Genomic DNA, 14,011 nt, shown 5'->3' with positions numbered 1-14,011 from the left:
AATGACTGAACATGAGTACCCTAGCTCCTGTAATTGGTTCAGTCTCAGAATGACTGAACATGAGTACCCTAGCTCCTGTAATTGGTTCAGTCTCACAATGACTGAGTTCCATTTTCGCAGGTGAGAAGAACAGAGCACGCACTGAAGGGAAAATGGTGCCCTAGGGCTCATAGGTGAGACTCTTCTACTGTACTGTATTCTGAGTGCTACTGTCATTGCCTGTTGAACACAGCAAAACCTGCCCTTCCCCCATAGCCACCATTACTACCATTTTGAGCTCACCATGAGTACCTCAACCCCTATTTCTGTCTCCATCGTCACCTACCAATACATCATTCCACTACTGCCATGAATATCAATGTAACCTGCAACCAGCATGTCCATTACCACCTCAGTCTCCAGAATCACCTGCTGTGACATCATAGCCACTACTGCCACCATCTCAATCTTACCACAAGCGGCTCAAACACAGTCACCATCATCAATCTACTGTCTCATCCAGGATCACCAAGTGGGTGCTGGCTTGCATTTCCACTACCATGTTTATGGTACACCTCTGTTTATTTGATTATGACCACCATGGTCTTCAACTCCACCTCACTGTCACCACCATGCTCATTTCCATTGTCACCTGTTAGTCCATGAACTTTACCTCTATTGCATAGCCAACAGTGTTGTGTCTCCACCATCACCACCAAGACCCTCACTTCTATAGAATCACGGACACTAAAATCTCTTACTCCAGTTCTTTCTTTACTACCAGCAACAAGAGTAGAGTGTAGACATCTATAGACTTTTGCATGTAGTTGGATATCATGCTGGATCCTGTACAACCCACTTCATATTATATTCCTGACAATGCTATGCTTCTTATCCTATAACTCCTTCTATTGCTCATATGTGGAAACCAAGTTCTACCCCAGTTCATAATTGCGCCTCAATAGATATTTCCATAAGATTTGTGACATACTTAAGATCCAAAGCCAGACCTCTCTCACCTGTATGTGGGGGAGGGGCAGTGTGGGGGGTTTGCTGGTCAAAGAATAGTTGTAGGAGTTGGTCCTCTCCTTCCACCATATGGGCTCTGGGGATTGAACTCAGGTGCTTGGTCTTAGCAGCAAGCTCCTCTAAGCACCTAACCATTTAGTTGCCTCTGAAATGATTTCGTCGTTGTGGACCTCATATGCTCTTCAATTCCTGGCTGGATAGGTTTTATTACTTGATCATGTTGTGCTAAGAATATAGGACTAGGGTTAAAAATCAGCATTTCTTCTCTTCTGTAGCACCCTCGAAACTCTTAGAAGCCTGGCTTCCATAGCTGCACACCTTTGTCATATACACTGTTGTAATTGCTGGCTTGAATTAAAAGACAGCATCTGAGAAAGTTACATATGCAGGCGTGCACACACGCACACACACACACACACACACACACACACACAAACACGCATGTTATAAAAGAGTGAAGAATCTGCTTCTCTCATCTGCACATCATCATCTTGGTAGGCATGATGATGAAGGAGGAAATGTGGTCGGATTTTTATGTGATTTTTTTTAAATTGATATTTTCCACGATGCCATCAAAAGCTGTCGGAACAGAGGGATGTTTATTTGGGTGAATCACCAGCTTTGCACAAATCCCAAGTGCTAATTGCATAATGGGTCTTTATAGAATGCCATAATATGGGTTCGGCTGGTTTCTCTGTTTTGGGTTTGAAAAATAGATTGTTTAATAAGCCATCAAAGCTATATGTTAGCCAAGTAAACAAAGGAGCAGATGTTGACTGCCGTCTTGTGCCTCGTAGACATAATTAAAGACAACGAGGCACTGGCGGGTTCAGAGAATAGAGGACAAACACAGACAGACACGCACAATAGGATCATCGGAGTCCCTTTCAGGGCACCTGCTTTCTCCGTCTGAAATGCTGTTCTTATTTCCGGTCCTGAGGAAACATGGCAAAATCTTTTCTTTACTTATGTAAATCTACATTCATCCTGCCCTCTGCTTTTCAGGAAGACAGTGTAGTGAACGTCAGCCCTTCTCAACGAATCTGTCTCAATTTCATGACTACTAACTGGCACATGAGGTCGTTTATTTAAAAAAAAAAAAAAAAAAAACAGTAATATTTTCATCGGCATAAATGTTGATGAGGAACCAGTTAGCACCCAAATTTTGATATTTATCAAAGAGATTCAAGTCCTTGTTCTGAGTGGGAGGCAGAGTGGAGCTTCAGCGTTAGTTTCTCCATTTAATTCTTATGTGAGGAGGCTTCTCAGCTAACGTGCTTATTTCCTAAGAGCTTTAAATACTTGTTTTCTTTCCCTCTAGTAACAGCCCTTGGAAATTCAGTATTTCAGCTACCCCAAAGCCATCATCTTGGGTAGAACAGTTAAAGTAACGCTTGAATTTCCTAAATATCCTTGTTTCTCCCTTTAAGTTCTTACTCAGTCCTACCCCGGTTTTGTGTTCTTCATTTTACAGTGGGGGAAAAAACACAGGCACACAAAATAAAATTTAAAAATGCAGTCCAGAATGAAAACATACCAAGGGACAAACGAGACCATGATGCTGCTCTCGGAGCCTGCCATGAAAGAATTCACAACTCCAAAGGAAGCATGCTACCATAACTTCTTTTTGTCATTAAAAGCAAAACAAACAGTCTCCAGGCTTAAAAATCAGAGTGTTCTACAGCTCACTTCAGGGAAGTTTCCTAGATGCAACATTCCAGGCCCACATAAGAAACACTCCCACTTGTTCAAAACAAGGCAGAACTCCATTCTGGTGAGTAAATGAAATTGTAGTAATTCTTAAAAACATCCCCAAAGCCATTGTTTTAAAAGCACAGGAAGCTGTGTGCTGGCTTGCAGTGAGTAAGTAGCATTAGCCTTGAGTCAGCTCCCTTCCTGCCTCCTCTGAAGGTTCTGATGATGCAGACAGAAGGGGATTCTAATGGGGTTTGCATCTCTTCATGCTAATAGAGTAGCATCAGTCCATTTTCAGGGGCAACACTGGAAAGCCTAAGCATCCAATGAGAGGCAAATGGGGCCAGGAAGCTGCCAGGAAGCCAAGCCCTTTACCCTGAAGCACCTCAGACCAGTTGCATCTCCTCCTTCATTCATTCTTTATGGAAAGGCAGCACTGTCGTCCCGCAGTGGGTCTGATTCGCACAGGCTTGTGCACACACACACAAGCACTCAGACTGCACACACATCCACACACCGTCTCAGATCTCTGAGGCAGTAAAGTACCAGGCTCTTTTGATTTATGAAGCAGCCTTCACAGCAGCAAGCTAACAGCATGGCCAGCCAGGACCCCACTCCCTGAAATGCCTTTATGAACAGGACAAGGCCCTGCTCGTGAACAAAAGCAGCGGTGTGGCTTATAAATCATTAATACAGATGGAGCCAGGCAGGAACTGTATTCCCCGCTAGCTGAACTGCTTTGGTTCAAAGAGGTTTGGGGGGCTGGAATTGGCTTTGCAGAAACACACTCTATCACTGTCTGTGGGTGTGGCCTAGAAACCTCACACTTTCTCTTGGAAACCTCTGTAAGTCCAAGGCTTACTGAGTGTCCTAAAATACAAACCAATCAACCTAATGAGTTAAGGTGAAATCACGTGGCTCAGGCCTATAATTCCAGCACTCACAAGGCTGAGGCAGGAGGACTGCCATGAGTTTAAGGTCAGACCGTGTGACATAGTGAGCTTGATACCAGTCTGGGCTAAGGAGGCAGAGCTTCACATAGCTAACTAATGTGAAACCAGAATCTGCTTCGAGGAGGAAGGATGCTCAGAACAACCTCATTTCTAACAAGTCTTTTCTTTTAAAGCAAAGTCAAGGGGTAGTGTGGTCAGTAGGGCTGTTTGGACAAACAGCCTGGCACAGGCCTCTTAAATCAAGTTACACCAGAAACCTTCATGGGAGGACGAAGCAGGACAGGCAGCTCACTGCAGGGTAATGTCTAGGTATGGGGTCTGGGGGAAGAACACTCCAGTGACTTTAAGCATCAACCACCTAAGTTTTTTGTTCTGTATGTTAAAGAACAAAAGAATGAAAGAAAGAGGGAGAAAAGGCAGGCAGGCAGGAAGAAACAAAGAACAGAAGAAAACAAGGAGGGAAGAAGAAAGGTAGAAAGGCAGGTGAAGCCTGAGCTGGACTTGCTGCTATACAACTATAACCCAGGCACTAGAAAAGCTGAGGCAGGAGGATTGCTATGAATTGGATGCCATGCTGTACTTCAAAGCAAGACCCTGCCTCGCAAAGAAAATGATAAACAAATCTAGGAAGAAAAAGTAAATATACCAACTCCCTGGAGGCCTGTGTGTAAGATTAAAAGAGATAATCCATGTAAATATGCTGAGTCATGTGCTTGCCACCCAGGACTCCATAAACGTTATTGATTATGTCACTATTTTAATTATGCCCTTGTCATCATGGTGCTGAGGATGGCAAAATTCTCTGGTCCCCTCAGTGGCCTCACAGTATCTCTTCCTGTTTACAGAAAGGGCTTCCTTTCCTAAAACTGATCCAAAACAGAAAAAAAAAAGGGATTGGGGGAGTGGGGCGGGGGAGGCTATAAGGATCATAAAAACTAAGTGTGGGGGAATCCTGAGTTAGACACAGAGACCCCTAGTGGACAGAACTGAAATTGCACCAGCAGGCAAAGGACTCCTTTCCCTTCCGGCTTCAGCAGCTCCCCCTCCGACTCCTTGGAGAGGAAGGTGTTGAAGTTGAGGAAAACAAGAGAGAAGAAAGAGAAAAAGGAAAAACAAATGCATAGCTTTCTGCAGGTTATCTGGATGAGTGAGCCCGTCAGCCCATGTAAGCAGAGGCGATGGATGGCGAGGCCAGCGCAAAGCTGATTGTAGGAGATGCCTTTGTGTTTCCAGAAACTCCAGGAGTGACCCAAATTGAGTCCCTTACACCTTGCTCTTATGTTCCCAGAATAAAAGGGACAAACAATCAGACAGCAGGGGTTCTTCTGCTTCTCGAAGCACTGAGAATGAACCCTTCTACTTTAGTTCTCCCTAGCTAGGGCGCTTACTCTGGTATCCAAGTCAGTGATCCAGGGCCCCATCCCCACCAAGGGCTCCTCCTGTCTGCCTCTGAACAGCCACTCACTGTGCTGAAGCCTATTGGAATCCGCATCAGCACGTTCCGAGTCTCCAGCACCGGGGGCACCAAGACATTCTGAATAGAAATAAATGAAGCTCCTGCAGTGTGATTCTGTCAGCTTTTGAGAGTAAATAACTTGGCTACTGACAGGAGCGGGGTGATTTTTACTTTCCCTTTTCCTGCCATAGAGCATTAATTGAGCTATGTAGCCATATCACAACCACCGCCAGCATCAGGAAAGACCCAAAAGAAGAAGGCAAGGCCTTAGCAGACAGGAGGGATGAGAGACGCAGAGTGGCCCTCCCCTCGATTGCCGGTACCTGTAACTTCAACAGACCACGGGTACATAGGTACTCTCATTCAGGAGAATACAAATAGAAGTGGGAAGCTTCCAGAAGCAGGTCCTCTGTTACCTTAAAACAACTCTCTATCTCTTAACGGCTAAGTTAGGATCTGCTTTTTTTATCTTGAGTATCCACAGGCTATTTGCTGCACCTCGAGCCCTGAGTGGTATCCCACTTCACCTCACCAAGAACAATATACAATGGCATTCTCATCTCGATTTTTTTTTCCCAAGAAGCAATTAAGGTCCAAATCAAGTTAAGTGACTTGCTCAGTTCAGTCAGATCAGCTCGTGAATAACAGAGTTGGGATTAAGCCTGAGAGCCTGTTCTACACAAGGACGAGAGAGACACCTGCTTTTTGCAGACTGTCTTTGGAGGGCTGGACACCCGGGCTTCTAAGGGAACATCAGTGTTCGCATGTCATCTGGAGATACTCTCTCCCTGCCTAAGATTCCGTAATCGCTCCTCATTGTTCCTGAAGTATTCCAGGAGAGAGGCATCATCTTTCAGCCCATACCCTCTCCAAAGAGCTGAGCGCTACCTAACCCAGGCTCAAGAAGCCGTTCTCCTGGAAGGCACACCATAGATGCTTGCTGCAATTTCCAATAAGGAAAAGCCTGTCCTCCAGGTGAGTACCAGGCACACATCTGCCACCAAGGACAAGAAAAGACTCATTAATCCAAAAGCCTCCTTGTATTCTACTCCGGAGTCCAGGGAAATCTGGGCCCTTAAATCCTAAAATTGCCTGTACGTTGTTCCACAGCCACAGAAGAAAAAGAAAAATAGTCATTAAGTCTCTGACAACACACACAGGCCTTTGGAATTTACCTCGTTCCCGCTCGGCTTCCATTCGGTGTGTACTGAAACAACGCAGAGAAAAAGATCAAAACGAGGTGCGACTGCCCAGCCACTAAGGCCTTGGTGAGCACTAAGGACCACAGCAGCAGCTTTCTGACTCAGTCCATTATCTCAGAGCCCTCGTTACACTCTGATCATTAAGTACAGGATGTCTGTCTTTCCTCTGGTCTGCTGCTGTCTGGGCAGAGGGATGGAGAGGTGACATAAAGAGAGAGGTAAGTTGATTATATATGCTTTCTCTCTGCGTATTGGACCAGAGGAAGGAAGGAAATGCTATGAACCAAGTTGATGTGCGTCGAATGCAGTGTTATAACGATGGCTAAGGATGCTAAGACTCTCCCAGAGTCAGGGGTTCTAGGCTTTGCTTCCTGAGGGGGGTTCAATAGGCACAGAATGAGCAGAGGGTGGTGGTAGCCAAGGCCTGCCATTTCAGCAATGAGGGCGATTGAAGTAGGAGGAACCAAAGTTAAAGGCCAGCCTGGGCAACTTTCTAAGACCTTGCTTCAGAATAGAATGTAAAAGGAGGCCGGAAGATAGATAAAAGTCAGTGGTGAAGCACTTGCCTAACATGTACGAGGCCTGAGGTTTAACCTCAAGTGGCACAATAAATGAGACACACACACACACACACACACACACACAAATACACCATGTGAATTCTAGAAACCTAGAATCAGTGGGCAAGTATGGGAGTGACTGTTGATTTCCATGGATACTGGAAAACGAACGTACCACCACTGTAATTGGGCAAGGATACTTGCCCACTTAAATGTAGGTTTATTTCAAAATTAGTAAAGATGTGTCATCTGCTATAATTATTAGGTTGGTACAAACAAGGAAGGGGCTGCTTATTTAGGCATACCTAAGTACCTAAAGGTGGAGAAAGAATGGGCCATGTTTGTCTCGTTTCTATCATATATGTCCCTTGACATGACTTGAATATGACACCTTAGTAGTTTGATCAAAGCCCTCTCCTCCTTTACACTGTCCCTGTCTTGGGTCCACACCTCACAAGCACCAGGCCACAATTCTGGAATGCCTTTCTTTACACCCTGCACCTCATTCAAAATGATGTGAGACAAGACAGACCCATACTCTGCCCTTAGAGACTGAGCACTCTGCATTAGACCCACTTGCACTGCTTGATGTCTCTGTGTGTATAAGTGTGAGATTGCCACAGTGTCTGTTGTAGCTGAGAATAATTCTGTGTGTGTATGTGTGTGTGTGTGTGTGTGTGTGTGTTGTGTGCTTGCTGGTACATGTACATATGTGCACATGAAGGTCAGAAGACAGCCTGTTTCACTCCTCTGACACTGCCCATATTTTCTTTGGAGTTGGGGTTTTTCCTTGGCTTGGAACTGGCAAGCTAACTTAGTGGACTAGAAAGACCAAAGGATCCTCTTATCCCTGCCTTCACAGTGCTGTAGTTTTTAGACATGTGTCAACAAAGCTGCTTGGTCCCTCCCTCCAGCAGGGCTGGGTACTGAGCACAGGTCGTAACATGTGCACAGCCAACATGTGACCACTTATACTGTGGCCTCCCCCACGGGGTCCTTGTACCTTCTTTACCTCTAGGCTGAATTTCTAGCTTTTCCCAGGGCAGAATTCATCACCTTAGGTCAGAAGGACAATCAGTTCTCCAGAGACCTTCCTGAGCCGCATCCTCTTCTTCTCTTACTTCATGCTCCCCTAATCTGAAGCTATTTTCTGGGTTCATCTCTATCCACATTCATTCTTTTACTGGAGCCTCAGTTCCACAACAGCATGGACACTATGTAGCATTCTGAAATAGCAACAACATTTGGAAACCATTTTCACAGAAACAAGTGACTATACCTCTGCTGAACATTAGACTCAAGTTGAGGGTGGTGACTACTCTTTCCTTGATCTAAGATTTTAACCACATACTTACCTATTACTCTCCTTTCTGAACAGCTAAACTCAATGTACATCGGTCCTGAGGCATTGTGGGTGAAATTCAGGAAAAGGCTGAAAGACCCCAACGATCTCACTGCAAACCTAAGATGATGCTCTGGACACTGTCAAACACTTGTTAAATACAAGAAATGTGGATCTGCAGTACAGGAATCTAAAGGAAAGGTTCCCAGTCAGTGGACGGAAATCATCTTTTGCTCTTTCTCAGCCAACAGCAAACAATCATGGCTGCGGTATCCTAGGAAGAACAGCGACAACTTCCCAAGCCATGCCAGGAGTCTGCACATTTCCTCCATAGTCACTTTCTCATCCTTATTAAGGGCTTGGGCACTGAATTTGAGATTCCTGGGTAAGCCATTTCCTAATAGTTTCCAGCTGCAAGAACAGACCGTGCGACCACTGCCCATTCCCCCAACTTCCTTGCACTCAGCGCGGTAAAAAGAGCCAAGGCCCTTCTAAGCTATTATGCTTAAGAGCTGACCCCATTTGACACAGACCCTTCCTCAATAGAGCCAGGAAAGGCAAGTGACATCAGGGTGACAGCCATAGGCCAGAGCTCAGCCCTGCAGGATTCTCTCCAGCAGCACTGGAAACAGGCAACTTTATTGATGAATGGAACTTTCTATGTTTGTCTTAATTGAATTAAGCAGCACACTGGGACACCTCTCCATGTCCATTAAAGAAGTCTCTGCAGATGGGACAATTATGTCCGTGTCTGCCAGCCCTGCCTCTTTCTCAGGATGATACCCCATGCCCATCACCAGCCCCCTTAGGCACAAATGTGCCAACCTGATTTTGTTTACCACGCCGCAATGTCTTTCTCTTCCAGAAGACCATGATTTGCCTGATAAACTACACTGCTTTTTTACCAGCCAGTATGAATAAACAAGCATTATGTTTTCTCTTGGGGCAGGGAGCTTGGCGAAATGAATCAGAAACCCCTAAAAAACAATTGACTACCCTCAGCACATCAGCTACCGGACAGTCGCTCAAAGGCCAGCGGTAAGGAAAACAGATGGTGTGTGAGCACTAATGATCCAGGGTTTCTCCATTCCCAGCTCAGGCAGAGCTGCTGGCTTGCATGTTCCGACACACAGCCTACCACGAAATGGCAGACAGAGAGGGAAGGCACGGAAGACTCCTGTCTGTGGACAGACAGACGCGTAATGGTTTCTGCAAATGACGGTTGCTTTGAGTGCCTTTAAGGAAGTGGTAATCTAGGTAACCCCACAGCCAATCAATTTCATGACACCTTTCTCTGCACGGGGGCGAGGCAAAGAAGCACCCCAGTCCAGTGGACACTGGGCCTCACCCTGTTCAGAATGGTGACACATACCTTCTTTCTTTCCTTAGAAAGGCCAGGGGGGGGGAAAATACAGCAGGGTTCGTTAATCAAACAATTTATAGCAGACAATATCTGAAGACAGAGGGAGGCAGACATCTCATGGCAAACAGCTAGGCAAGCCTGCAGATGTGCTCATTCTAGCCACTCAGATCTCTTTAAACAATTCAGACATGAGGATAATCTATCCTAATTCTTTTCTGCATTATTGACACTATTGACTACCCCCAATTCACAGCACTATCTAATAAATCAGTATGGGATTAAGCCAAGAAGAAAAAATGTGATAAAGTGTCATTTGTCCCCTCCGTAAATCATCGATGGAGAGACACAAGGGGACTCGCTGCAATGAGAATTGAACTTTCCTACGCAGTCATAATGGTTATGCCTTACCTAATGTGTCCCAAATTTATAACCTCGGCTGATGTGTAGAGGCTGGCCCCCCGCAACCCCACCGCCATCCAACCTCTGTGAGAGAGCCCTTCTACCCCAGTGAGTTTCCACAGTGAGCAGCACTTTCTAATTAAAGACAGAAAGGGCTGATGTGCGGGTTTCAGTTCAATTGCTTTCGATCTGAAGGTGTCCACCATGAGCAATGGCTTCATTTACCAGGAATTACCCTTTGTACAAACCACTTCACTATTTAAAACAAAGCTCATGTATCACCATTAGGTTGGGAAAAATGACCCATCTTGGGTATTGACAGTGGTGTGGGCCACTTTAGAGGCCCCCTTCTCCTCCCCTCTTTAATGTGGGTTTTAAGTATTTGACTCGTTGTTAAATTTGGGCTGATTAAAAGGTTGGGAGTGAACAGTCTTTGACAGATTAGAAGGCTTCATGGAACAGAACCAAAGATACTGAGGGTGGGTTAGGAACAGGGAGCAGTAAGTTCCTATGCTACTGTTTTTCTTGATGAAGTCATAACTCTGTGAAATACAGCTCTGGAAGTCTGGTGCTTGAAGTGTGCATCAGAAAAAAAAACAAAAACAAAAACAACAACAACAACAACAACAACAACAAAACCATAGTGTCTGTCTGTCCTGCCTGCGGTCTCAGCATTCCATCCTAAGAAATGGGTATCTGGTGTTTGTTCCCCACAACTTAGGAGATTTCGTAGTGTATGTGTGTGTGTGTGTGTGTGTGTCGTGTGTCTGTGGTGTGCACGAGTGGATATAGTGTGTGTGCACACATTGTTTTCTATTAAGCAAACAAAATATATTCACCTTTGATCTCACTGATAATAAGCTCCAAATGTGGAACTGGAATTCAGAATTTTCCCTCAAAGCAAGAATGTGTAAATGCATACCCAGGCAGGAACTACAGAAAGGTTCTGAACTGGAAGTATATATAAGCTGGAAGACCAGTTGTGGGAAGATGTCACCATCAAAGCAGCCAAAGAAAAGGGCCACCGTGGTGCACGGAGACATGAAGCTGAAGCACGTGCTTTCAGCCACTTCTTCAGCCCTTCACCCTTTCTATTAGAAGTGGGCTACAGCTATAAACCCATGCACTGTGCTTCCAGTGTTTAAGCGTGCATGTGTGTGTCTATGTGCATACATGGAAATGATGTCATCATCGGCTGGATTATCTAGATGCCAAAAGGGCTACCCAGCTTTATCCCACCTCACAGTTCCCAACTACTGTTAATAGCTTGGATGTTAGGAAAGAAGGAGGAGAGAGGAGGAGGAGGGAGGGAGGGGGGAGGAGGGAGAGGGGGAGGAGGTAGAGGAGGAGGAGGGAGAGGAGGAAGAGGAGACAGACAAGAGAAAAGGGAGAAAAAGAAGAAATCCTAAACTTCAGGAAAATATCTATTTAAAGGGGAATTACTAGAAAATGTAAATAAATGACACAGAATAAATCAAATAATGCAAATACCAAAGATGCCACCTCACTGGTCTGAATAAATAATGTATTTGTAGCAAAAAGTTTGCACTTCTTTTCACTTGAACATTCAGTTTCTGTACCAAGACTGAGGCATCCTAATTGATTTTTGTTGCTATGAGTTGTCTTAAGGACAAATCTGTGAGAGTTTAGGAAGGAGGAGAAGATGTTAATACCAAAGCCAAAGAAAGCATTTAACCAAATCATATAGTCATTTTCCTTGCGTTCTGAATAGGAATTAGTCCCTGCACCAAACTCACTCCAAGATAAGGTGCTTCAGTGAACACCAGTTGCCCCTAACACACGAGACCGCGTATGGTGATAAAAACATGACAAGAAATGTTTGCAAATAAGAAAGGAGGACTTTAATTATTTTCTTATATAACTGGTGATTAGGATAACAGAGATTTGTGACATATGCCATTTTCTACACACAAAATTAAATGCTTCCAATGAAGGTATTGCTAATCATAAGTGAAGCCTGATTTGTCTGTTTGATCCATATGCTTTTTCTATGGTATTCATAGAGCTCTCTGTTCATCAAACATGGATATGTAATACTAGCTATAGATTAATAGCAGAAAAGGGTATAGTGATCCCATACTGACAGATGATGTGCAGTGTGCACTGGTATGTGCCCCGTGTGGATTAATTCTCTCTAAATCAGCCAACTGTCTGAACTGCTAACTGAAAACAATAACACAAGACCCTGACATTGAATCAAGGCATCAAAAGGCCAGAAGAGATGACCCCAAGGCACCCGTCTCTGATAGTGAGAGAGGCACTGGCTAAAAACCTTGATTATAAACAGGACAATCAAAAACAAATGTCTGTCTTATACTTCTGTAAGAGACATACCTCTGCCATTTATACTTGTTCCGACCCCGTGGCCTGCTGTTTTGTTACAACCACTTTCACAGAAGTAATCAGGGGGAGAACACACCCAAGAGCTCATTTCAAAGCCCATTCTCCATCTACCTTCCTGGGGAGTGGTGCTGTCGATTTAGCTACCTTTAAATATTTGTTATGGCTGCCAATGCTTTCTGAGTGAGGCTCCCTTTCCATTGCAGGTGCATTCTGTAGTGGGAACCTTGGACCTAGATGTTACACCCATCCTTTTCACAGCAAGAGTGGTGTCTTGCTCAAAGTCACTGTCTTCCTCCCCTAAGTTCTGCTTAAACGAACAAACCAGTTTAATGACGAAGGCGCAAATACAAATTAATTAAAACACATACGTACCGGAAACGCAGGAGGCATCGAGAGTACCCATAGCATTCTACGTGTTAGATAACACCATTGCAATTGATTCACAAAGAAGATGAAAAGCATAAATATAGGATAAAAAAGCTCTGGTTAGTCTAATAATTTGATTCAGTCCAATTGAGGTTTAGCAACTGAAGCAATGCTTACTGGGATGTTCTTGTGGTGGGTAACTGATGGAAACACACAGGCACTTGACACACATTCACGGCTGAGGCAAAGAAATGGCAGAGGCAGGTGAATCATATATTATCAATACATTCCTAAGAGAAGGTTCCTGGTATGATTTACTAAACAGGAAACAAAATAAAACAAATACTTACAAGCATAAACCAATTTATTGACATGATGATATTTAAAAGACTGTTCTCAAAAGAGGGAGGGAGGGAGGGAGGGAGAGAGAGAGAGAGAGAGAGAGAGAGAGAGAGAGAGAGAGAGAGAGAGAGAGAGACTACCCTCAGTAAATGTGTGGAAGAAACATTTTTTTTTCTGGAGGTCTCTAAACTGATAACAAATTACCCAAATGTTTAAACTAGAACCCCAGCATTTTGTGAGGACACACAGTCCTGTAGCACAGATTGGAGCTGGACACTTTGGAGGAAAGGGGCCCCTCTCAATTCTGGCAAAGGAGTTTGATTAACACATACATGTTAACCAAGCATACCCTTGAAGTGAATTCATAGAAAGGCAGGCGAAAGGATTACCCCAGTGAGAACTTCACAGGACAGGACAGAGGCCCCTGGGAGTCAGGTCCTGGATTCTCAGCAGCAGACAAAACCCAGCTAATCTTGTCACCTCACAGCCACAGACCCCGCCCCATGACACAGCTGGCCTGCCTCCCCGAAGGGCAGTGCTAGGCAGTTCCCAAAGCCCAGGGGTAGTGCGGTTAGGCAGATGCCTTTCTAGTAAGAGGCAAGGAGAGCCAGTGAAGCCCAGAGCAGATACACAGAGCAAGAACCGAATCCAAAAAAGTCGCAGATGTGCACTGATTGGGAATGTAGCCAACAGACATGCCTAGTGAGACCACTGCCAGGGAGGGGACAGGCTTGGGGTGCAGAAACAACAAGAAAGGCAACAAAACCATGGCCAGTCAAGACAACCCCTGACCATGTTCACCCAATGGTGGGGAGTTTCACAATTTTTTTTTTTAAACAGAGATATCAAGCTCTAGAAATCCCAATGTTCTGATTCTTATGGACTGAATAGATGGATAGATAAGCACAGACAAACTCTCTCTCTCTCTCTCTCTCTCTCTCTCTCTCTCTCTCTCTCTCTC

General features: G+C 44.7%; 1 protein-coding gene across 28 annotated transcripts in view; it reads right to left on the bottom strand.

The window, feature by feature from the left end:
* The window catches only part of Rbfox1 (RNA binding fox-1 homolog 1), a 1,661,838-nt gene that overhangs the window by 362,492 nt on the left and 1,285,335 nt on the right, over positions 1-14,011 (bottom strand). The window lies entirely within an intron of this gene.

Source organism: Mus pahari, chromosome 12 (genome assembly GCF_900095145.1).
Source record: "Mus pahari chromosome 12, PAHARI_EIJ_v1.1, whole genome shotgun sequence".
Taxonomy (NCBI): domain Eukaryota; kingdom Metazoa; phylum Chordata; class Mammalia; order Rodentia; family Muridae; genus Mus; species Mus pahari.
This window is presented reverse-complemented; position numbering and strand designations above follow the sequence as displayed.